The sequence below is a fragment of the Hyperolius riggenbachi genome, chromosome 8 (genome assembly GCF_040937935.1).
Source record: "Hyperolius riggenbachi isolate aHypRig1 chromosome 8, aHypRig1.pri, whole genome shotgun sequence".
Taxonomy (NCBI): Eukaryota; Metazoa; Chordata; class Amphibia; order Anura; family Hyperoliidae; genus Hyperolius; species Hyperolius riggenbachi.
Genome location: NC_090653.1, coordinates 282,323,447 through 282,346,096, shown reverse-complemented (window position 1 = coordinate 282,346,096; position 22,650 = coordinate 282,323,447). Strand labels below are relative to the sequence as shown.

General features: G+C 47.5%; 1 protein-coding gene across 4 annotated transcripts in view; it reads left to right on the top strand.

The window, feature by feature from the left end:
- Positions 1-22,650, top strand: part of DAB2IP (DAB2 interacting protein) — a 974,997-nt gene that overhangs the window by 243,252 nt on the left and 709,095 nt on the right. The window contains exon 1 of one of the 4 annotated variants that reach the window (XM_068249038.1): positions 5,104-5,197. The exons of the other annotated variants lie outside the window; for them this stretch is intronic. The gene's annotated coding sequence lies outside the window, so the exon portion shown is untranslated. Of the gene's footprint in view, positions 1-5,103; positions 5,198-22,650 lie in introns of those variants that run through there. 4 annotated transcript variants of the gene reach the window in all.

Below are 22,650 nucleotides of genomic sequence, written 5' to 3'. Positions count from 1 at the left end.
AAGTTGATGCAGTGTTGTGCAAATTGTATATGCAAATGTATGCAGGATTTTATTGATCTTCAAAGGAGCTCAAAGTCTAAAGGTTCATACACACATCAGACCATAATCTTTGGAAAATGAAAGATCACAGACCAATTTTACCCCCTTCCATGTAGTATGAGAGCCATACTCTACACAGTCTATTCTATGGAGCTGAACTCCCCATCAGACAGAAATCTTTGCAAGATGCTGCACACACAGATGCTGCACACCTGCAACAGATCAGTATCTGCAAAAGATCTGTTCCTGCAACATGCATTCATAGTCTATGATATCTGCAGATCATCATACACACCTTGTTTAACAGACATTCATCTGCAGATCAGATGCATCAGGATGGATTTTCAGATCGGCAGATGATTGTCTGATCTGCAGATGAATGTCTGTTAAACAAGGTGAGTATGATGATCTGCAGATCTCATAGACTTTGAATGCATTTTGCAGGAACGGATCTTTGGCAGGAACAGATCTTTTGCAGATACTGATCTTTTGTGTCTGTACAGCATCTGTGTGTGCAGCATCTTGCAAAGATTTCTATCTGATGGGGAGTTCAGCTCCATAGAATAGACTGTGTGGAGTATGGCTCTCATACTACATGAAGGGTGGTAAGATTGGTCTGTGATCTTTCATTTTCCAAAGACTATAGTCTGATGTGTGTATGAGCCTTAATCCCTACCATAGTTATTGTCTTATACCTTGCCGCATTATTATTATTGTATATATTTATACAGCACTGACATCTTCTGCAGCACTTTACAGAATACATAGTCACTGACTGTCCTCAGAGGAGCTCACAATCTAATCCCTACTATATTATTATTATTATTATTATTATTATTGTTATTATTATATAGTTATATAGCACTGATATATTTTGCAGCACTTTACAGAGTACATAGTCATGTCACTGACTGTCCTCAGAGGAGCTCACAATCTAATCCCTACAATAGGCATATGTCCTCCCATATTATTATTATATATTTATATAGCACTGACATCTTCTGCAGCACTTTACAAAGAACATAGTCATGTCACTGACTGTATCCAGAGGAGCTCACAATCTAATCCCACCATAGTCATAATCTAATATCCTCCCATAGTATTATTATGTATTTATACAGCACTGACATCTCCTGCAGCACTGTACAGAGTACATAGTCATGTCACTGACTGTCCTCAGAGGAGCTCACACTCTAATCCTACCATAGTCATAGTCTAATATCCTACCATATTATTATGTATTTATATAGCACTGACATCTTCTGCAGCACATTACAGAGCACATAGTCATGTCACTGACTGTCCTCAGAGGAGCTCACACTCTAATCCTACCATAGTCATAGTCTAATGTCCTACCATATTATTATTATTATATATTTTATATAGCACTGGCATCACCTGCAGAACTGTACAGAGTACATAGTCATGTCACTGACTAAGAGGAGCTCACAATGTAATCCTACCATAGTCATAGTCCATATTAGCATGTATTTATATACTGTAGCAGTGACATTTTCTGCAGCACTGTACAGAGTACATAGTCATGTCACTGACTGTCCTCAGAGGAGTTCCCAATCTAATCCTACCATAGTCATAGTCTAATGTCCTACCATATTATTATTATGTATTTATATAGCACTGACATCTCCTGCAGCACTTTACAGAGTACATAGCCATGTCACTGACTGTCCTCAGAGGAGCTCACAATCTAATCCTAGCATAGTCATAGTCTAATGTCCTACCATATTATTATTAGTATGTATTTATATAGCACTGACATCTTCTGCAGCACTTTACAGAGTACATAGTCATGTCACTGACTGTCTTCAGAGCAGCTCACAATCTAATCCTACCATAGTCAGTCTAATGTCCTACCATAATATTATTAGGGGCCTGATTCACAAAGCGGTGCTAACAGTTAGCACGCTGGTGAAAAGCCCTTTATCACGCCTAAACTCAGTTTAGGCATGATAAGTTTAGGTGTGATAAGTTTAGGTGTGATAAGTTTAGGCATGATAAGTTTAAGCACCAACTGGGTTAGCACCGCAGTGCACAGCTGATCAAAAGTTTTGCGCTAGCAAAGTCTGGAGCACTGTGCATAGAGTTTAATGGCACTGCTTTGCGTGCGGGACTTTGCACGCTATCTACACTTATCTAAACTTAGCATGCCTAAACTTATTATGTCTAAACTTATCACACCTAAACTTATCACACCTAAACTTATCATGCCTAAACTGGCTTTTCACCAGCGTGGTGCAATGGTTATCACGCCTAAAGTCTCTAACTGGGTTAGCACCGCTTTGTGAATCGAGCCCTATGTATTTATATAGCACTGACATCTCCTGCAGCACATTACAGAGTTCATAGCCATGTCACTGACTGTCCTCAGAGGAGCTCACAATCTAATCCTACCATAGTCTTAGTCTAGTGTCCTACCATATTATTATTATTATGTATTTATATAGCACTGACATCTCCTGCAGCACTGTACAGAGTACATAGTCATGTCACTGGCTGTCCTCAGAGGAGCTCACACTCTAATCCTACCATAGTCTTAGTTTAGTGGCCTACCAATAAAATATGTATCCACTGGGTATGATTAGCGTCTGAATGACCATCTCTCTTCACACACGCAGAGCGGATTACACACCAGCCGCATTGGAGTCTTCTGCCCGCCCACAGCGAGGTCAGGCCTGTGAATGACGGGATTATCTTTGTTATGTTTAGTCCGGAGTTCTCCCCTCAGCCGCGGCCATTTCACATTGTTTGTCTTCTAGATTTCTTAGCTGCGCTCCAGTGAACGTCTCGCTCAACAATGTGGCTTTATTGACTAGTGAGAGTACATTTGCTTTGCTAATGGGGGAAGCGAAGGTGCTGAGTGACTTTTCATTGCCACATAAATTGAGAAACGATTGTGTCCTTTTACGGCATTAGTAAATTTGGGTAATCTGCATGTCTGTGCAACTCCCGATGATTACAGGTAGCGTGTGGGGCAGAGGCATCATATAAATTGGGAGGAGGAGGGGGGTAGAGGGGTCAAACTGGGGATCAACTGACCTTTATTGTTATACAGTTGGTATTTACAAACCGGTTCTGTTTCAGAAGATGGTTTGTAAGTTGAACTTGTTTGTAAGTTGCGTCCTGTGTTATAAGTGGTGAGATGTGGATAAATTATTTAGCCCCTTACACACTCCTAGGATCGTGTTATCACCATGAGCTTGCTGGGTACTCTGTGTACCTCTGGGTGTTTCATGTTCAACTCCAAGTGGCGTAGCTAAGAAGCTGTGGGCCCCGGTGCAAGTTTTACATCAGAGGCCCCCCATGTACTACTGTGTTTCCCCTAAAGTAAGCCCTACCTTATATTTTAAGCATGCTTGAAATATAAGCCCTACTCCGAAATTAAGACCTAGCTGGGGGACGCTTTGTGTATGGGGAGGTGTGTGGTCTCTTACCGCACCTCCCTTGTGGCTGCGTCCCCCTCCGTTCCTAGCAATTTCTCCGGCGGCGGCGTGGTATTCAAGCTATGAGGGCGCCCTTTGATCCTCACTCAGTATGCAAGGTCGGCTCTGCGCTGGCGCTCCCCTCTTAATAATAATCAATGTGCGCCTGGGACGCATCAGCCGGGCGCACATGATGACAGGAAGGGAGCGCCAGTGCAGAGCCGACCTTGCATACTGCATGAGGGTCAAAGGGCGCCCTCACAGATTGATTACTATGCCGCCGCCGCCACCTGAGGAATTACTGGTACTTGGAACGGAAGGGGACGCAGCTGCAAGGGAGGTCCGATAAGAGCCTCCCCATACACATAGCGTCTAGCCCCTCCCACCCCCGAAAATAAGCCCTAGCACACATTTCCTCCCCAAAAAGAATATGACAGTGTCTTATATTCGGGGAAAGACGGTATATACATAACAATTGATACGACATACCAAAACCAATTAAAGGGGTTCTGTGGACTGGTTAAATAAGCAAAAACCGCCACTTACCAAGGGCTTCTATCGGCCCCCTGCAGCTGTCATGTCCCGCGCCGTCCTCCGTTCCCAGCCGCCGGTCCCAGTCTACTATTCATGTAACAAGATGACTAATACTCGTTCCCGGGCGCGTCATCGGGAGCATACTGCGCAGGCGCCACGGCCGTCGGCAGTCTAATTACACGGCTGATTAGACCGGTGCCGGCAGCATGGAACGGAGGACCATAGGAGGACGGCGCGGGACATGACAGCTGCAGGGGGCCGATAGAAGCCCCAGATAAGTGTCGGTTTTTGCTTATTTAAACAGTCCACAGAACCCCTTTAACCTCTTGAGGACCGCAGTGTTAAACCCCCCTAAAGACCAGGCCATTTTTTTGTGAAATAGGCCACTGCAGCTTTAAGGCCAAGCTGCAGGGCCGCACAACACAGCACACTAGTGAACCCCGTCCCCCCCCCCCCCCCCTCCCTCCACCAACAGAGCTTCCTGTTGATGGGGTCTGATTCGCACACACACCGACAATGCGTTCAGCTATCAGGGACAACAAAGGATGATTTGCATATTCAGCAGTGATGCATTGTGGTAGGCGTCTTAGAAGTCACTCCAACCTGAATAATTGCAAACACTTTCTGTTTTAAGAAGGCAAATTTCTGTTTTACTTTTGGACAACTCTGGATTTAGACATACAGCCTATGAAACGACCTGCAGATACGAACGGCATGGATTCTGTGATTCAATGGGAGCAAGTAATAATAAAATTGGACTTGTAGTTTTTTTAGAAAATTGATTAAAAAAAATTCAAAGAAAACATGGCTTTTACATATTTGTATAAGTAACAGTGTTACGACTTAAACTAAGCACCCTCATGTTTTTTACCATATATATCAGTGGGAACATTAGAGAAAACACCTACCCTGCTCTCTGCTTCATTCTTCGCTGCTCAGTCTGCTTGTTATCAGCCCTGATACAATCCCTGACTGAACATTCAGTCTGGCTTCGCTCAGGAATCATTACAGCGGAGTCTGTCTTCTCTGATGTCTTATCAAGCCCAAGCCTGCCCCTTCTGGCTCTGCTATAAAGACTCAGCTATAATGATTCCTGAGCAAAGCCAGACTGAATGCTCAGTCGGGGATTTTATCAGGGCTGATAACAAGCAGGCTGAGCAGTGACGGATGAAACAGAGAGCAGGGTAGGTGTTTTCTCTAAAGTTCCCACTGATATATATGGTAAAATACATGAGGGTGCTTCCTCTCTGGTTCACTTTAAGAACAGATTCATGCTAAGAACGAACCTACAGTCCCTGTCTTGTTTGTTAACCGGGGACTACTATTCAATGTGCTATTAGAGTTTTTAAAACTACTTAGAACAGTTTATATAGTACTGTAACATTTAACAACAAATCTCTATCTGGAACTTTAACTTGAGTCTTTCGTGCAGGGGCACCAAAGACTTAGCAGACTGTAGGGGGCAGTGTCAGCTGTACACTCAGCTGATCTTTTCCAGTTTCTCCCTCTGCTCTGCTGCTTTTGCCTGACTCACAGAGCACAGAGCTTACCTGCTGTTGAGGGGCCCATACACTGATAGATTTGCAGCAGATTCGACCATCAGATAGATTTGTGTCAGATGCCTGTCAAGTCCAATCTGACAGGAATCTATCTGATGTGTGCCACACACTAGGAACAGATTTCCAATAGATTTCAGAATTAAATCTATTGGACGTCTATTGAAAATTGATCTAAAGGCATTGCTGCACCATTAGATCCAATTCAACTCTATGGGCCATCGCACTGCTGCCAGCAGCAGAGCAAGCTAGATTTTCCATGACTCCACCATTGGCAAGGCCATATTTACCATAACAACATTTAGGCACGTGCCTGCATGCGCCTAAAGCGGAATATAACCCTGCATTTCAACTTTGCTCTAAAACATTATTTACAGTATATTATAGGCAACCAGCATTTTTTTTTTACTAGACCAGCATTGGAAGGGTTACACAGGGCTTTAAAATTCCTGGAGATTTCTGCAGACGCATCCGAAGCTGAAATAGATACATTTTGTTTACATAAATGTATCTAAGTGTTGAATGTGACTCATCTCTCTGACTGAGAAGGAGCTGGAGGACAGCCAAAGAGTGTGTAACATTTCTCAATAGATACATTTGACTAAATAGAATGTAACAATCTGAACTTCTGCATATCTCTCCACAGAACTTTAAACCTCTGTGTTTAACCCTTCCAATGCTGGTCTAGTAAAAAAAAAAATGCTTTTTGCATATAATATGCTGTAAATAATGTTTTAGAGCAAAGTTGAAATGCAGGGTTATATTCCGGGAGAGGCGGTTCACTCCCCTCCCCTTCTGTCTCCCTTCTTCCCTATGCAGAGTTCTAGGCAGAGTGTAAATAAAAGGTTAGTTATCCTGGTCTTGGCATTCCACTGATGAGATCTTCCTTCAGTCAGGGGTACCTCTAGCTACATAATACTGAGGTTCCTCCAGCTACCAAATACTTAGGGGCATCTCTAGCTACATAATACTGAGGGTAATTCTGGCTACCTAATACTAAGGGGCATCTGTAGCTATGATCGGTAAGAGAGAAGTGACAGCTGAGCGGCCAGCACACTTGCCTATACACCTTTACCTATAGGCTCCTGTGATGTAAATCTGGGCCTGGTCATTGGGCTACTCAGCGAGTGCAGTGATTGGCCCAATAACGAAGCCATGGTTCTGCCTGTGAGACCATCAGCTCCAGTGGAAGCACAAGCTGCAATACTTCTTCCCCATAGGCTGAAGTTTGGGAACACAGTTGCACGGAGCTGGGGGGGAATGTGGATGCAGGGGGACATTGAAGGGCATGAGGGACAGCGCGGCATGAAGCTGGGGGTAAGAGGGGAATGCAGCGGGACACGGGGGACAAGGGACACAGGAGTTTAGGGGATAGAGGAGAACATGGGGACAGAGGAGTACACCATGAGGACACTAAAAGTACAAGGGGGACACGAGGTGGATCCAGCAGAGGAAGAGGAGGCACAGTGTGGAAGGCAGGAGGACACCCAGCACAGGAACTTTATAGAACACTGTCTTATTTTTGGGGGCACACAATATATATATGCATATATGGGGGGGGGGGGTTAAAGGGTGCGCTTCCTCACAAGTCTCCTGCTTTAGGCAGGAAAAAGTCTGGAACCGACCCTGCTTTCGGATTCTCTAGTGTCCAAGTGGGTAATTGCGGCTGTGACTCTAGTACTGCAGGGAGAGGGTAGGTGCACACATAACATAACATGAAAGGTCGCGTTTTATGTCATCTGTGGTTTTTTTGTGTGTGTGCGTTTTTGCTGCGCTTGCCTTAGCGGGTTTTTTTTTTTTTTTTACCGCAGATACGTTTTTCAAGCATTTTGCATGCGTTTTAATGCATTTGCGTTTCGCATATACAAAACGCATATGGAATTTGTATGCGTTTTCCATGTGTTTTGACATTGCGTTTTATGCCAATCACTAGGAAGACAACAGGAAACGGAATGACATCACAAAACTTTTTTTTTTTTTCTATATATAAGAAACGACTGAAAAACGCGTACCATTGCGTTTGCATCAACTTTCATTATGTACGTTTTGGATGCGTTTTTGCATATCATGCAACAAAATCAGCATTTTTAAAATCGCACATGTACAAAATGCACATGCGTTTTTTATATGAGTTTTTTCCTTTGGCTCAGACTTCCATCAGCGGCAAAAACACAGCGTTTTCCGCAATGCTAGCGTTTCTGCTAAGCGTGCGCCTAGCCTGAGAGTGTTTTCGCACTTATTTTTTACTGCAGGGACGATTGCCTCAGGTGATCTATCCAGTTAGTCCCTCTAGTATTGGGTGATTATGACAAAATCACTACCTCTGTTATGTCTCTGGGTCTGCTGCACAATAGCGAGAGCCTCCTTATCCTTCCTCTGAGATCCCACGCCGGTGATTGCCGCATGGACGCTGCCCCTCCTTGCGCTTATTGACGGCTAGTGTTAATAATGGCATTTTATTACAGCAGCTGAATATGGTGATCAACACAAGTTAACTTGTTAATAAAACTTATTTTTTACGTGTCCTATAAAACCCGCGTCCAGGAGGGATCGGCGCTGACAGTAATTATCTACGCAAAGTTTTCCCACTTGTGTTGCACTGATTAAAAACGTGTAATTAACTTGCAGGAAAGCGCAGAGGACAGCGTCCCGCATAACACGATTCTGAGCGCTTTATTACCAGCGCTGCCGCGTCGCCGTCGTTACAGACACAGGAACATGCGACGTGCCGTAATAACACGACGAGGAAACGAGAGCAGGTTTCGCTTTGAAATGTAAGCGAGAAAAAGTGGCTTTGTAGCCAGATGTTCAGCTCCTCCAATCCTCGGCAACTCCAAAGCGGGGAGATATCAAACGCTCGCCTCGTGGAGGTGTTCAGCGGATCGCAGAGGATTCTGGGTAACGCATGTCGGGTGAAGGGGGCGGCGGTGAACGCTGGCGAGAATGAAAATTTTACTAATTGTAGTAAAATGATTGCATAATTATCCTACACATAATGCAGTAGAGAATATAGCCAACCATATGTTTTTCACATGTGAGCCCGAACTGCTTGTTTGTCGGGAAGTTCAACAGCCTGTTATCTTTGTGCACCATTCAGGGTGCCATTAAAATGCATGTGGATGGTGGAGGTTGTAACACTACAGATGCTATAATTTAACACGCGGTGGCATTACCTGTTGTTTAGACAAGACAAGACAAATAACATTTATATCGTGCTTTTCTCCTGGCGGACTCAAAGCGCCAGAGCAGCAGCCACTAGGGCGCGCTCTATAGGCAGTAGCAGTCTTAGGGAGTCTTGCCCAAGGTCTCCTACTGAATAGGTGCTGGCTTACTGAACAGGCAGAGCCGAGATTCGAACCCTGGTCTCCTGTGTCAGAGGCAGAGCCCTTAACCATTACACCCTCCAGCCACCTTTAACCACTTGATTACTACAGGATGTGTCTTGCCCTTATGGACCAGAGCAATTTTCACATTTCAGCATGCTGCCTATTCATTCTCCAATAACTTTATCACTACTTATCACACCAAAATGATCTGTATCTTGTTTTTTTTTCACCACCAATTAGGCTTATTTTGGCTGATACAGTTCGGTGCCTGATAAAAGATAGTAGCCGGGCTGCTACATAGGAATGAATATTTATACTACTGTATAACTACAACTAGCGGCTGTTTATGCGCCGGGGTTAGGTGGTCAGTTTTAGGCACTTTCAGGGGGAGGCAGGGTTAGGCATTGAGTGGTGGTGGGGGGTCTTCTTAGGCAATTTAAGTGGGAGTCAGGGCTAGGCATTAGGTGGTGGTGGTTATTCTTGTTAGGTGACGGCGGTGGGGGGGGAGGGGGGGGATTAGGTTTAGGCATTTGTTAGGCACTTAAAGCGGAACTAAAGAATCAATAAAAACAAAGTTGTTTTTTTTTTTTTATGAAGAAATTACTTTTGTGTTGTTCCCACTATTCCCCTTAAAGTGAACCTCCAGACTAAAAATCGACTCAGCAGCACTGAAAAGGCGTGTTTCTTTAACAGTTTCACAGCATCAGAACTTTGTTTCTCTTATACAAGCCTCATTTTTAGCTGCACAGAAGAAAACTGCTCGGGCATTTTTCCCCTGATGCTGTGCAAAGCATGATGGGATTTCTGATGTTGTTGTTCTCGTTCTGCTGTTTTGGTGCAATTTTTTTTTTTTTACATTTTGAATTTGACATTTGAAGCCTAGTGTGTGCAGCTGGGAGGGGTTATCAGGACAGTTGGAACTGTGTCTTATGCTCCTTGTCACCTCCTTTCAACCAAAAAGATGGCTGCCCCCATGACAAAGATGGCAGCCCCCATGAATCACAAACATTTGCCTGTTCTTTTAAAACCGGGTGGGTAAAAAATTATATTACCTATCGATTCTAGTTAACATAACTAATGTAACTTAATGACAGTATGTTTGTTTAGGCTGAAGTTCCACTTTAACATGCGTATCAATTTTGGTTACGGTAGAATGTAGGTGGACTTTGTTATTAACCACTAAAGTTAGCATAAAATTACGTGAAAATTATGCAGAATTATTAATGGATTACAGCAAATTGCGAAAATTTACTCGAAATTGCGTATGCCACTCCCACCGAAAGCCTGCATGTGTGCACACACCAAAGTCGGAGTTGAGGAGTCAGAGCCATTTGGGGTACTTGGAGTTGGTGGTTTCATAAACTGAGGAGTCAGAGCTGGAGTCAGATGAATTTTGTACCAACCCTGGATGTAACGTTGACATGGAGCGGAGCTCAGACACAGTTGAGGCCAGAGGACCAACCGGACAGCTGATATTCTTCAAAGCTGGATAAAGCTGTCGGCTTCCACTTTCCTCCCACTACAGGTTTCCCATAAAGCGGCTAGACGCTCCCGTCCCAACAATAAATATTCCGCTCATTCTGATTATGGGCGAGTTTATTCACAGACATTTCCAGAGGATTTGTGTTTTCTGAAAATCACAATAATGTTTCCGCAGACGGTAACCGTTTCCACGCCTGGATTTTGGCCGTAAGAAAAATAAATATCTGATGATTAAGATGTATTTGCCGCGGGAGGCCGGCCGGGTATCTTCAATCTCTCCGTATAATTGAAGGCAGCGGCATCAATACTCAGGATTGCAGAATACAAATGGCTTTCTGATGCCAGCGCTGCCAGACAGAGCGTCAGTCTTATCTGAGCGCATTAAACACACAATATATAATATATTCCCCCTGCGCAAACATGGCGCTTATTGAGCACTTTATCCACAAACAGCATCTGGCCGCAGTCTGGCAGCTCTGGGCGACTCCAGCTCCTAAATTATCCACAGAGCAATTACACTCATGGGAGAGGGGAGGGAAATGTACATCTCACACCTGCCAGAATATGTTCCAGATTTCACGGAGAACAGCCGAGATGCAGAGTGGATTGGCATGGGGTGGGGGGAGAGGCACGAAGGGGATGGGGGTAACTAGGACAGGGGGGTGGGTTGGGGAACAGTGGAGGAACAAAGGTATTAGATTACAGTAGAGGGACTGAGAGGAGTGGTGTACAGTAGTGAGAGAAAATTGGGGTACAGTAGAGCGAGTGAAAGTATTGGGATACAGAAGAGAGAGGGAGAGGATTGGGGTACAGTAGAGAGAGGGAAGGGATTGGGGTGCAGTAGTGAGAGGGAAGGGATTGGGGTGCAGTAGAGAGAGGGAAGAGATTAGGGTGCAGTAGAGAGAGGGAAGGGATTGGGGTGCAGTAGAGAGGGAAGGGATTGGGGTGCAGTAGAGGGAAGGGATTCTGGTACAGTAGACAGAGGAAAGGGATTGGGGTGCAGTAGTGAGAGGGAAGGGATTGGGGTACAGTAGAGAGGGAAGGGATTCGGGTGCAGTAGAGAGAGGGAAGGGATTGGGGTGCAGTAGAGAGAGGGAAGGGATTGGGGTGCAGTAGAGGGGAAGGGATTGGGGTACAGAAAAAAGAGGGAAAGGATTGGGGTGCAGTAGAGAGAGAGCAAAATAATTGAGGTACAGTAGAGAAAGGGAAAAGATTGGGGTGCAGTAGTGAGAGGGAAGGGATTGGGGTGCAATAGAGAGAGGGAAGGGATTGGGTTGCAGTAGAGAGAGGGAAGGGATTGGGGTGCAGTAGAGAGAGGGACAGGATTGGGGTGCAGTAGAGCGAGGGAAGGGATTGGGGTGCAGTAGAGAGAGGGAAGGGATTGGGGTGAAGTAGAGAGAGGGAAGGGATTGGGGTGCAGTAGAGGGAAAGGATTGGGGTGCAGTAGAGAGAGGGAAGGGATTGGGGTGCAGTAGAGAGAGGGAAAGGATTGGGGTACACAGCAGAAGGATAAAGGGATTTGGGTGCAGCACACAGATGGAAAGGATTGGGGTACCTGTAGAAGGGATTGGGGTACAGTAGGGAGACCTAAGGGATTGGATAAATTAGAGGCAAGGAAATTATTGGGGAACAGTATAAATACAGAGAAGTTTGGGGTATAAGAGAAGTTATTGGGCTATAACAAAGGGTGAGCAAAAATTGAGGTACAATACAGGGCAAGAGGGGATTAGAGTGCAATAGAAAGACATACCGGGGTACAGCAGAGATATGGAAAGAATTGGGGTGCAATAGAGTAACACTTGGGATTAGGGTTAAGCAGAGGGAATTGGGGTGAAGAGGCAGTTCAGAGGAATTAGGGTACAGCAGAGGGAACAGAGCGTATTGGGGTGCAGTAAAGGGACAGGGATTGGGTACATTAGAGGGACAGAGAGTATTGGTGTACAGTAAAAAGGCATGGAAGTTTGAGCTACAGAAAGGAAAGCATGTATTGGGATAAATCAGACAGACAGCTAGAATAAGGGTACAATAGAGGTACAGAGGGGCTTGGGTACAATAGAGGAGCAGAGGGTATTGAAGTTCAGCAGACAGAAAAGATTGGAGTACAGTAGGATATCAGATGGATTGGGGTACAGAAGAGGCACAAAATGGAGTAGGTTACTCAGAGGGACAGGGAGCATTAGGGTACAGTATAAAGATAAGAGTTGGGGGTGCAGTGAAGGATATAAGGTGTAAGGGTACAAGAAAGGGACATATGGGATTATACAGTAAAGGGACAGTGAGGATTGGAGTGCAGTAGAGTGACAGAGGATATTTCAGAAGGAATTGGGGTACAGTTGATGATCGTAGGGAATATGGGAACCGTAGTGGGGGGGGGGGGATGAAACTGGGGTAGAAGAAAGGTGTTTAGAGGGTTGGGTTGGAGTGGACTTTGTCTTCTTGACAAGTACAGTGATAGTTTCAATATAAGAAAGCAGGTCTGTGGGAGTTTTCTGTGGATATTAAGATATGTAGGTGTAGAGAGAATGGTCACATGACGTCATATACAAATGAAAACCTTCACATTTTATTTGACCCATTTAAAAAAACCAGAACAGCATAATTCCATGTCAAACATCACAAGACAGTGCGTCTATAACCACATTTTTAAATGGACTAATACCGATCTAAATGCTGCTAAGTAAGAACTCCCCTACTGATCATTAGATCAATATACAAATCGCACAGAGGTGTCTCAAGGCGGGGCATAGGCTCGATGCGTTTCGTGAAGAAAATAACTTTGCTTCCTCAGGAGATATTTGGCTCCTGAAGAACATGTAAACCCCTGATGGTCCCCCAATGATTACGGAGTACCCCTCAAGTGTCACAAATAGGTAGTGTTTGCTGTAAGGGTGAACCCTCAGTAAGATGCCAACAACCAATGTATATACACAAATACCCAGGAGGTCTAATGATGACCCGTACTGAGCATGTGGGGGATTTGAAGATCCCCCCTAAACACTTCTTATGCTTAAATATTGTCAAGTAATTTCAGTGAAGGTCCCCAAACAAAAAATAGGAGAAACGTCCTTGAAGTAGTGGATGGTGGCACACAGGGGGTTAGATGTGGGCTCTGATCCCCTGACAGTAATAGCTATGAAATGGAAATGAGAGGTCTTCCTGGGATCTGTAATACTGCAGGTAGTGGGTAGAGGGCGCTGTATTCTGATGGTTGAATAGTTGCGCAGTAGATTCGTGGGAGGAGGAGAAGATGTGGAGTGATTGGAGGTCAGTGAGTAACTGTTGCAGGTCATATTTCTCAGAAAACACCTCTCAGAGTGACAGATTCCACTTACTGTAAACAAACTATAAAGGCAGCCAGCCATCAGGCGACTTGGAGGCCGATCGATCATCCAATTTGATAATTATTGGAATCGGATGAAAATTGGTGCCGCCAATCGCATGCCCAACTGACAATGCGACCAATTTTGGGCCAAATTGGTCACATGAATTAGTCGGAAATGCTGCAAGGTGTAGGGCCGACTTGCTCGATCGGGTGCACGGCGGTAATGGCGAGCGGTATCAGGACGGATGTGATGAAACCCCTTACGCTGTCCCCCCTAATGTGTAATATGCCCCATCGGTGCCCAGTGCACTTCTTGCACCATACACGCCCCCCACGTGGTTGCCGGAGTAGTGGGGTCCCCTGTGTGACCCCACAAATGCACCGGCGTACCCCAGCAACCACGTGTGGCGCGTCTATGGAGCAAGGAGGGCATTCGGAGCCAGCGGAGGACAAACTGCGGCCACGGACAGGTAATGTATAGAGCACTGGGCATCAGGGGGCGGGGAGACTTGTCAATTACACATTGGGGGGGCGGATGTGGCGCACAAGGCCAATTCCGGATGAATTGCAGCATGAAATTGATCGGAAATCGGCCTGCAATGTATGGGCAGCCGACAGATCTCTTTCTAATCGGAGAAAGATTTGTCTCTTGGTCGAATCTGCCCATCATCGCTAGATGTATGGCTACCTTAACTTCTCCCCCCACAAGTCTGAGAAAAAGTTAGCAGGAAGTTTGTTGGCGTATCTGCTAGTCTCCCTGCAGGGGGCAGCGTTGTGCAGCAGATAAAAGTTTCCCAGGAATTAGCAGAGCGGTAAATCTTCATCTTCTGTAAAACGTTAGAAAAAAAATTCTGCTTTTATTTCAAGACGATTGCATCTGCTCGGTCGCTGCGGCGCTACCCCGACTCTTCTTTTCTGCGTCGCAGCCAGTCGGAGACGTGAGGCAAAATAAATTATCTAAGCGCAGAAAAAGCCTCCTGTGAAGAGAGGAGGCGAAGGAGAGGAATTTCAATACAGATCTAATTCCATGTGAATGTTAGAGCAGCTCGTGTGCAGCAGGACGCATGGGGGAGCAGGTGACTGATTATTAAGGCTCCTGTTATATCAGGATAGGAAGCAGTGCAGGAGTTGGGGGCGGGAGGGTGTGTATGGGGGATTCTACATCTCACTTTCATTCATTTTCTCACACTGGCACAGGAAGGAAGTGTTGCACTTCCTGTATTGGCAGTAGGGTATTGTACCGTGTTAGCCATCAGTAAAAGCAAGAAGTTTTAAATCAGGATGATACCATTTATTGGCTAACTACAAATGAATAAGAATAAACAAGCTTTCGGCCTTGCAGCCTTCGTTAACTAACAGGATGTAAACCTGACGAAGGCTGCAAGGCCGAAAGCTTGTTTATTCTTATTCATTTGTAGTTAGCCAATAAATGGTATCATCCTGATTTAAAACTTCTTGCTTTTCCTGTATTGGGGCAATGGAGTGCTAAATGGCATACTATGATGTCCTCCCCATACAGAGGTGACAGGTAGAGCTTAAAGAGGAACTCCAGTGAAAATAATGTAGTAAAAAAAGTGCTTCATTTTTACAATAATTAGGTATAAATGATTTAGTCAGTGTTTGCTCATTGTAAAATCTTTCCTCTCCCCGATTTACATTCTGACATTTATTACATGGTGACATTTTTACTGTGGGCAGGTTATGTAGCTGCTGCTAGCTGTTTTGGCTGTTAGAGACAGCTGTAAACAGCTAATTCCTGTCTGTGAACATTGTTACATTGTGGCAGTTTGCCCAGAGTACCGCGGTACTCAGAGCTTCTTGTGGGAGGGGTTTCAGCACAAAATCAGTCATACAGTGCCCCCTGATGGTCTGTTTGTGAAAAGCAATATATTTCTCATGTAAAATGGGGTATCAGCTACTGATTGGGATAAAGTTAAATTCTAGGTTGGAGTTTCTCTTTAACACCAATCAGAGGAGGCGGGGAGAGCACACCACCAATCAGAGGAGGCGGGGAGAGCACATTGCCAATCATAAGAGGCGGGGAGAGCAAACTGCCAATCATAAGAGGCGGGGAGAGCACACCAATCAGAGGAGGCAGGGAGAGCACACCGCCAATCAGAGGAGGCAGGGAGACCACATCACCAATCAGAGGAGGCAGTGAGACGACACCACCAATCAGAGGAGGCAGGGAGACCACACCGCCAATCAGAGGAGGCAGGGAGACCACATCACCAATCAGAGGAGGCAGGAAGACGACACCGCCAATCAGAGGAGGCAGGGAGACCACATCACCAATCGGAGGAGGCAGGGAGACCACATCACCAATCAGAGGAGGCAGGGAGACCACATCGCCAATCAGAGGAGGCAGGGAGACCACATCGCCAATCAGAGGAGGCAGGGAGACCACACCGCCAATCAGAGGAGGCAGGGAGAGCACACCGCCAATCAAAGGAGGCAGGGAGACTACATCGCCAATCAGAAGAGGCAGGGAGACCACATCGCCAATCAGAGGAGGCAGGGAGACCACATTACCAATCAGAGGAGGCAGGGAGACGACACCGCCAATCAGAGGAGGCAGGGAGACCACACCGCCAATCAGAGGAGGCAGGGAGACCACACCGCCAATCAGAGGAGGCAGGAAGATGACACCGCCAATCAGAGGAGGCAGGGAGACGACATCGCCAATCAGAGGAGGCAGGGAGATCACCAATCAGAGGAGGCAGGGAGAGCACATCGCCAATCAGAGGAGGCAGGGAGACGACACCACCAATCAGAGGAGGCAGGGAGACCACACCGCCAATCAGAGGAGGCAGGGAGACCACATCACCAATCAGAGGAGGCAGGGAGACGACACCGCCAATCAGAGGAGGCAGGGAGACGACACCGCCAATCAGAGGAGGCAGGGAGACCACATCACCAATCGGAGGAGGCAGGGAGACCACACCGCCAATCAGAGGAGGCAGGGAGACGACACCGCCAATCAGAGGAGGCAAGGAGACCACACCGCCAATCAGAGGAGGCAGGGAGACCACACCGCCAATCAGAGGAGGCAGGGAGACGACACCGCCAATCAGAGGAGGCAAGGAGACCACACCGCCAATCAGAGGAGGCAGGGAGACCACACCGCCAATCAGAGGAGGCAGGGAGACGACACCGCCAATCAGAGGAGGCAGGGAGACCACATCGTTAATCAGAGGAGGCAGGGAGACCACATCACCAATCAGAGGAGGCAGGGAGACGACACCGCCAATCAGAGGAGGCAGGGAGACCACATCGCCAATCAGAGGAGGCAGGGAGACCACACCACCAATCAGAGGAGGCAGGGAGACCACATCGCCAATCAGAGGAGGCAGGGAGACGACACCACCAATCAGAGGAGGCAGGGAGACCACACCGCCAATTAGAGGAGGCAGGGAGACCACATCGCCAATCAGAGGAGGCAGGGAGATGACACCGCCAATCAGAGGAGGCAGGGAGACGACATCGCCAATCAGAGGAGGCAGGGAGACCACCAATCAGAGGAGGCAGGGAGAGCACATCGCCAATCAGAGGAGGCAGGGAGAGCACATCGCCAATCAGAGGAGGCAGGGAGAGCACACCGCCAATCAGAGGAGGCAGGGAGAGCACACCACCAATCAGAGGAAGCAGGGAGACCACATCGCCAATCAGAGGAGGCAGGGAGACCACACCGCCAATCAGAGGAGGCAGGGAGACCACACCGCCAATCAGAGGAGGCAGGGAGAGCACACCGCCAATCAGAGGAGGCAGGGAGAGCACACCGCCAATCAAAGGAAGCAGGGAGACCACACCGCCAATCAGAAGAGGCAGGGAGACCACATCGCCAATCAGAGGAGGCAGGGAGACCACATCACCAATCAGAGGAGTCAGGGAGACGACACCGCCAATCAGAGGAGGCAGGGAGATGACACCGCCAATCAGAGGAGGCAGGGAGACCACATCGCCAATCAGAGGAGGCAGGGAGACGACACCGCCAATCAGAAGAGGCAGGGAGACCACACCGCCAATCAGAGGAGGCAGGGAGACCACACCGCCAATCAGAGGAGGCAGGGAGACCACATCACCAATCAGAGGAGGCAGGGAGACCACATCACCAATCAGAGGAGTCAGGGAGACCACACCGCCAATCAGAGGAGGCAGGGAGACCACACCGCCAATCAGAGGAGTCAGGGAGACGACACCGCCAATCAGAAGAGGCAGGGAGACCACACCGCCAATCAGAGGAGGCAGGGAGACGACACCGCCAATCAGAGGAGGCAGGGAGACGACACCGCCAATCAGAGGAGGCAGGGATACCGCCAGGTGAGCCACCGCAGGTCTGTTAGTCCTATACCCGATCAGAGGGTCCCCAGCCAGCAGGACAGCCAGGCAGTGTGCATAGTATGCCCCTATATTCCTCTAACCACAGGGCAGTGGCCTCTGCAGAGCATCTCTTCAGCATAAGGGGAGAGTTGGAGAAGCGGCCCACCTAGCCAGGCTGCTCAAACATGTCAGGTTTTATGAAGAATAATCCTTATCTCATAGTAAACCGGTGTTATTCTCCAGGAAATGTTAATTATTTGTGTCTCTCAGGCCTGAAGCTACACGCCCGGCCTTCCAATCATTATGTATGGATCCGGGGGAAGATTAGCACTGCGACCTCCTGACAGCTTTATCGGAGTTCTGTCTCTATCATGTTATTGTCTCATTTCTCTGTGAGAGATGAAACATTTCACAGCCATCATCATTGGCATTGCTATTGGAGGATGATGACGTTCTCGCTTTATGTGCGCCTCACGCTGGGAAAAGCTGCTCGTCTGCTGGAGAGCGGTCTGCGCACGCGCCATAGACTAATGCACTGGTGTGTGTGTGTCTGTGTGCGCACTCCATAGACAGGTGTGTGTCTGTGTGTGACAAAGACTGGTGTGTGTGCAAGTACCATAGACTGGCCTGTGTGTGTGTGTGTGTGTGTGTGTGTGTGTGTGCGTGCGTGCGTGCGTGCGTCCGTGCGCAAGTACCATAGACTGGCCTGTGTGTGTGTGTGTGTGTGTGTGTGTGTGTGTGCAAGTACCATAGACTGGCCTGTGTCTGTGTGTGTGTGCCATAGAATGGTATGTGTCTGTATCTGTGTGTGTGCCCTAGACTGTTGTGTGTGAGTGTGCGCACGGCTGTAGACAGGTGTCTGTATGTGTGCTATACACTGGTGCGTGTGTGTATGCAATAGGTTGGTGTGTGTGTGTGTGTGTGTGTGTGTGTGTGTGCGCATGACATAGACTGGTGTGTATGTGATATAGACTGGGGTGTGTGTGTGCCACAGACTGGTGTGTGTCTGTGTGTGTGCTATAGACTGGTGTGGGTGTGTGCGCGCCATAGACTGGTGTGTGTCTCTGTGTTTGTGCGCATGTGCGCCATAGACTGGTGGTGTGTCTGTGTGACATAGACTGGTGTGTGTGTGTGTGCGCCATAGACTGTGTGTGTCAGCATGCGTGTCATAGACAGGTGTGTGTGTGTGTGTGTGTGCAAGCACCATAGGCGTGTGTGTGTGCCATAGACTGTTGTGTGTGTGCACCATAGACTGTGTGTGTCAGCATGCGTGTCATAGACAGGTGTGTGTCTGTGTGTGACATAGACGTGTGTGTGTGCAAGCACCATAGGCGTGTGTGTGTGTGTGTGTGTGTGTGTGTGTGTGTGTGTGTGTGTGTGTGCCATAGACTGGTGTGTGTCTTTGTAGGTGAGTGTTTGCGTGCTTTAGACAGGTGTGTGTGTGTGTGCCATAGACTGGTGTTTATGTGCCATAGACTGGTGTTTATGTGCCATAGACTGGTGTTTATGTGCCATAGACTGGTGTGTGTGCGCCATAGACTGGTGTTTATGTGCCATAGACTGGTGTGTGTGCGCCATAGACTGGTGTTTATGTGCCATAGACTGGTGTGTGTGTGCCATAGACTGGTGTTTATGTGCCATAGACTGGTGTTTATGTGCCATAGACTGGTGTGTGTGCGCCATAGACTGGTGTTTATGTGCCATAGACTGGTGTGTGTGCGCCATAGACTGGTGTTTATGTGCCATAGACTGGTGTGTGTGTGTGTGTGTGCCATAGACTGGTGTGTGTGTGTGCCATAGACTGGTGTGTGTGCCATAGACTGGTGTTTATGTGCCATAGACTGGTGTGTGTGTGCCATAGACTGGTGTTTATGTGCCATAGACTGGTGTGTGTGTGCCATAGACTGGTGTTTATGTGCCATAGACTGGTGTGTGTGTGTGTGTGTTCCATAGACTGGTGTGTGTGTGTGCCATAGACTGGTGTGTGTGCCATAGACTGGTGTTTATGTGCCATAGACTGGTATGTGTGTGCCATAGACTGGTGTGTGTGTGCCATAGACTGGTGTTTATGTGCCATAGACTGGTGTGTGTGCCATAGACTGGTGTGTGTGCCATAGACTGGTGTGTGTGCCATAGACTGGTGTGTGTGCCATAGACTGGTGTGTATGTGTTATAGACTGGAATGTATGTGTGCAAAAGATTAGTGTGTGTGCAGGCCACAGATGTTTGCATGTGCACCATAGATTGATGTGTGTGCATGCGCCCATGTCTGTTTCTGTGCACCATAGAAAGTGTGTGTTTGTGTGCCACAGAATGCTTGTGCATGTGTGCCATAGACTGGTGTGTGGATGTACTTCTAAAGCCTGGTACACACATCCATGTGGGAAGTACTTGTGCTCTTAGCTGGCAGTCCTTTTTCTTGTTTTGTTGGCAGACCAGCGCTTACACCCTTTTGGAAAGACTTGTGACACAGAGACACTTGGGGGTGACAAAACAATGACATGCTGACACTTGGGGGTCACTAGGTCGCTAAACAATGACACAGCGCTCAGTTAGCGCTGTGGCGTTCTCCGTGAACCGTTTCCTGTGCAGATGGAAGGATTACAGACGAGCCAGTGAAATATTCCGCAGTAATAAAGCGACAGATGAGCAGATAAATTGCCAGCAGCGATTAGGAAGTTGTAGGAATAAGGGCAGTCCAGTGCGCAGGAAATATGATCATTGAGCAAACATTGAGTCTGTTTTATGGCACGTTACGAAGGATTTGATGGAACGTCTGCATTCTGTTGGCCGGTGCGATTGTATTTATTTACTCCGAAATTCGGACAGTGATGAAGAGGCTGCAGCTGGCCATGCTGACATAGCGAATGCACCGTGTGCGTTACGCTCGCCAACACGCAGATGATAAGCTGCTGTTACCAATACTGCTCTGTGGCTGGCAGGGCATGCTGGGAGTTGTAGTGTTCCCTAAACTGGAGAGACTCTGGTTACAAAACACTGTGCAAAAGACATGTAGACCTCAAAATACAAATACTCCCGCCCAGGAACGGAGTCTGCACAGCATGCAGCTGGAGAGGGGGATGCAATCTGCACAGCATGCAAGCGCTGCAGCAAGAAGGGGGAATCTGCACAGCATGCAGCTGGGGAGGGGGACGCAATCTGCACAGCATGCAAGCGCTGCAGCAAGAAGGGGGAATCTGCACAGCATGCAGCTGGGGAGGGGGACGCAATCTGCACAGCATGCAAGCGCTGCAGCAAGAAGGGGGAATCTGCACAGCATGCAGCTGGGGAGGGGGACGCAATCTGCACAGCATGCAAGCGCTGCAGCAAGAAGGGGGAATCTGCACAGCATGCAGCTGGGGAGGGGGACGCAATCTGCACAGCATGCAAGCGCTGCAGCAAGAAGGGGGAATCTGCACAGCATGCAGCTGGGGAGGGGGACGCAATCTGCACAGCATGCAAGCGCTGCATCGGGGAGGGGGAATCTGCACAGCATGCAAAACTGCAGCGGTAGAGTGGAGATGGAATCAGTGCAGCATGCAAGCGCTGCAGCGGGGAAAGAGGGACACAATCTGCACAGCACGCAAAACTGCAGCTGGGGAGGGGACGCTATCTGCACAGCATGGAAGCGCTGCAGCTGGGAAAAGGGGGACGGAATCAGCATTGCATGCAGTCGCTGCATCGGGGGAGGGTGGGGCAGAATTTGCACAGAAGGCAAGTGCTGCAGTGGGGAAAGGGGGAGGGGGAATTAATCTGCCCTGCATGCAAGCGCTGCAGCGGGGGAGGGGGCGGAAAAATCTGTGCAGCATGCACTCGCTGCAGCGGGGGAGGGGAAAGCAACCAGAATTAACTTCACCCCTTTTGTTAATCATCTCAGTTTGAGGTTTTTCATTCTCTGCACACATAATGCATTTCCATCAGTAAAATGATACGAATATGGGTTTCCTTTTCATAGCTGTCTAGAACATTCAGATCCAAGACTAGCAAAGTCAGATAGTGAAGGCAATCACATTGATAAGTGTAAATTATAAGTATTATCCTTGGAAATAAGCTTTAGAAATAGGGAAAGCTTTGGTAAATCTCAGCTCCTATGAGTGTTGGCGTTTCTTCATTCAGTAACTCAGATTATGCTGTTCAGCACCCAGGCTAGTGGACAGGGCCACGGGATTGCGGCCCACAACCTGCTTTTCCTGACTTTGATGCTTCCTCTTTCCGGCTAGGAGGCATATAATCTTTCTACTTTGACCCGCCCACCGACTGACTCCACAGAGGACAGGAAGCGAGTTGTACCGCAGTTTCAGGAGCAGTGGTGCTCGGATACCGCCAATCACGAATTCGAGTGATCACGAGTAGAAAGGGATATCTGACTTGAATGTGGTTTGGAGTCGAATAACCGCATGTAAAAACCTGCCGACCTTAACGGTTAATAGCAAAGCCCCCTTACATGCTAGAAACACCAAATTTGCCAGATATGTTAAGAAGAACAGTGGGAACAAGAGGAAAGAAAAATATCAAAAAGCCCTTATAGTTTTTGAGAAAATCGATTTTAAAAGTTTCAAAGGAAAAAAGTATACATTTAAATGCGGTTAATGACCGTTAATGTATTTACCGCATTTAAATGTATACTTTTT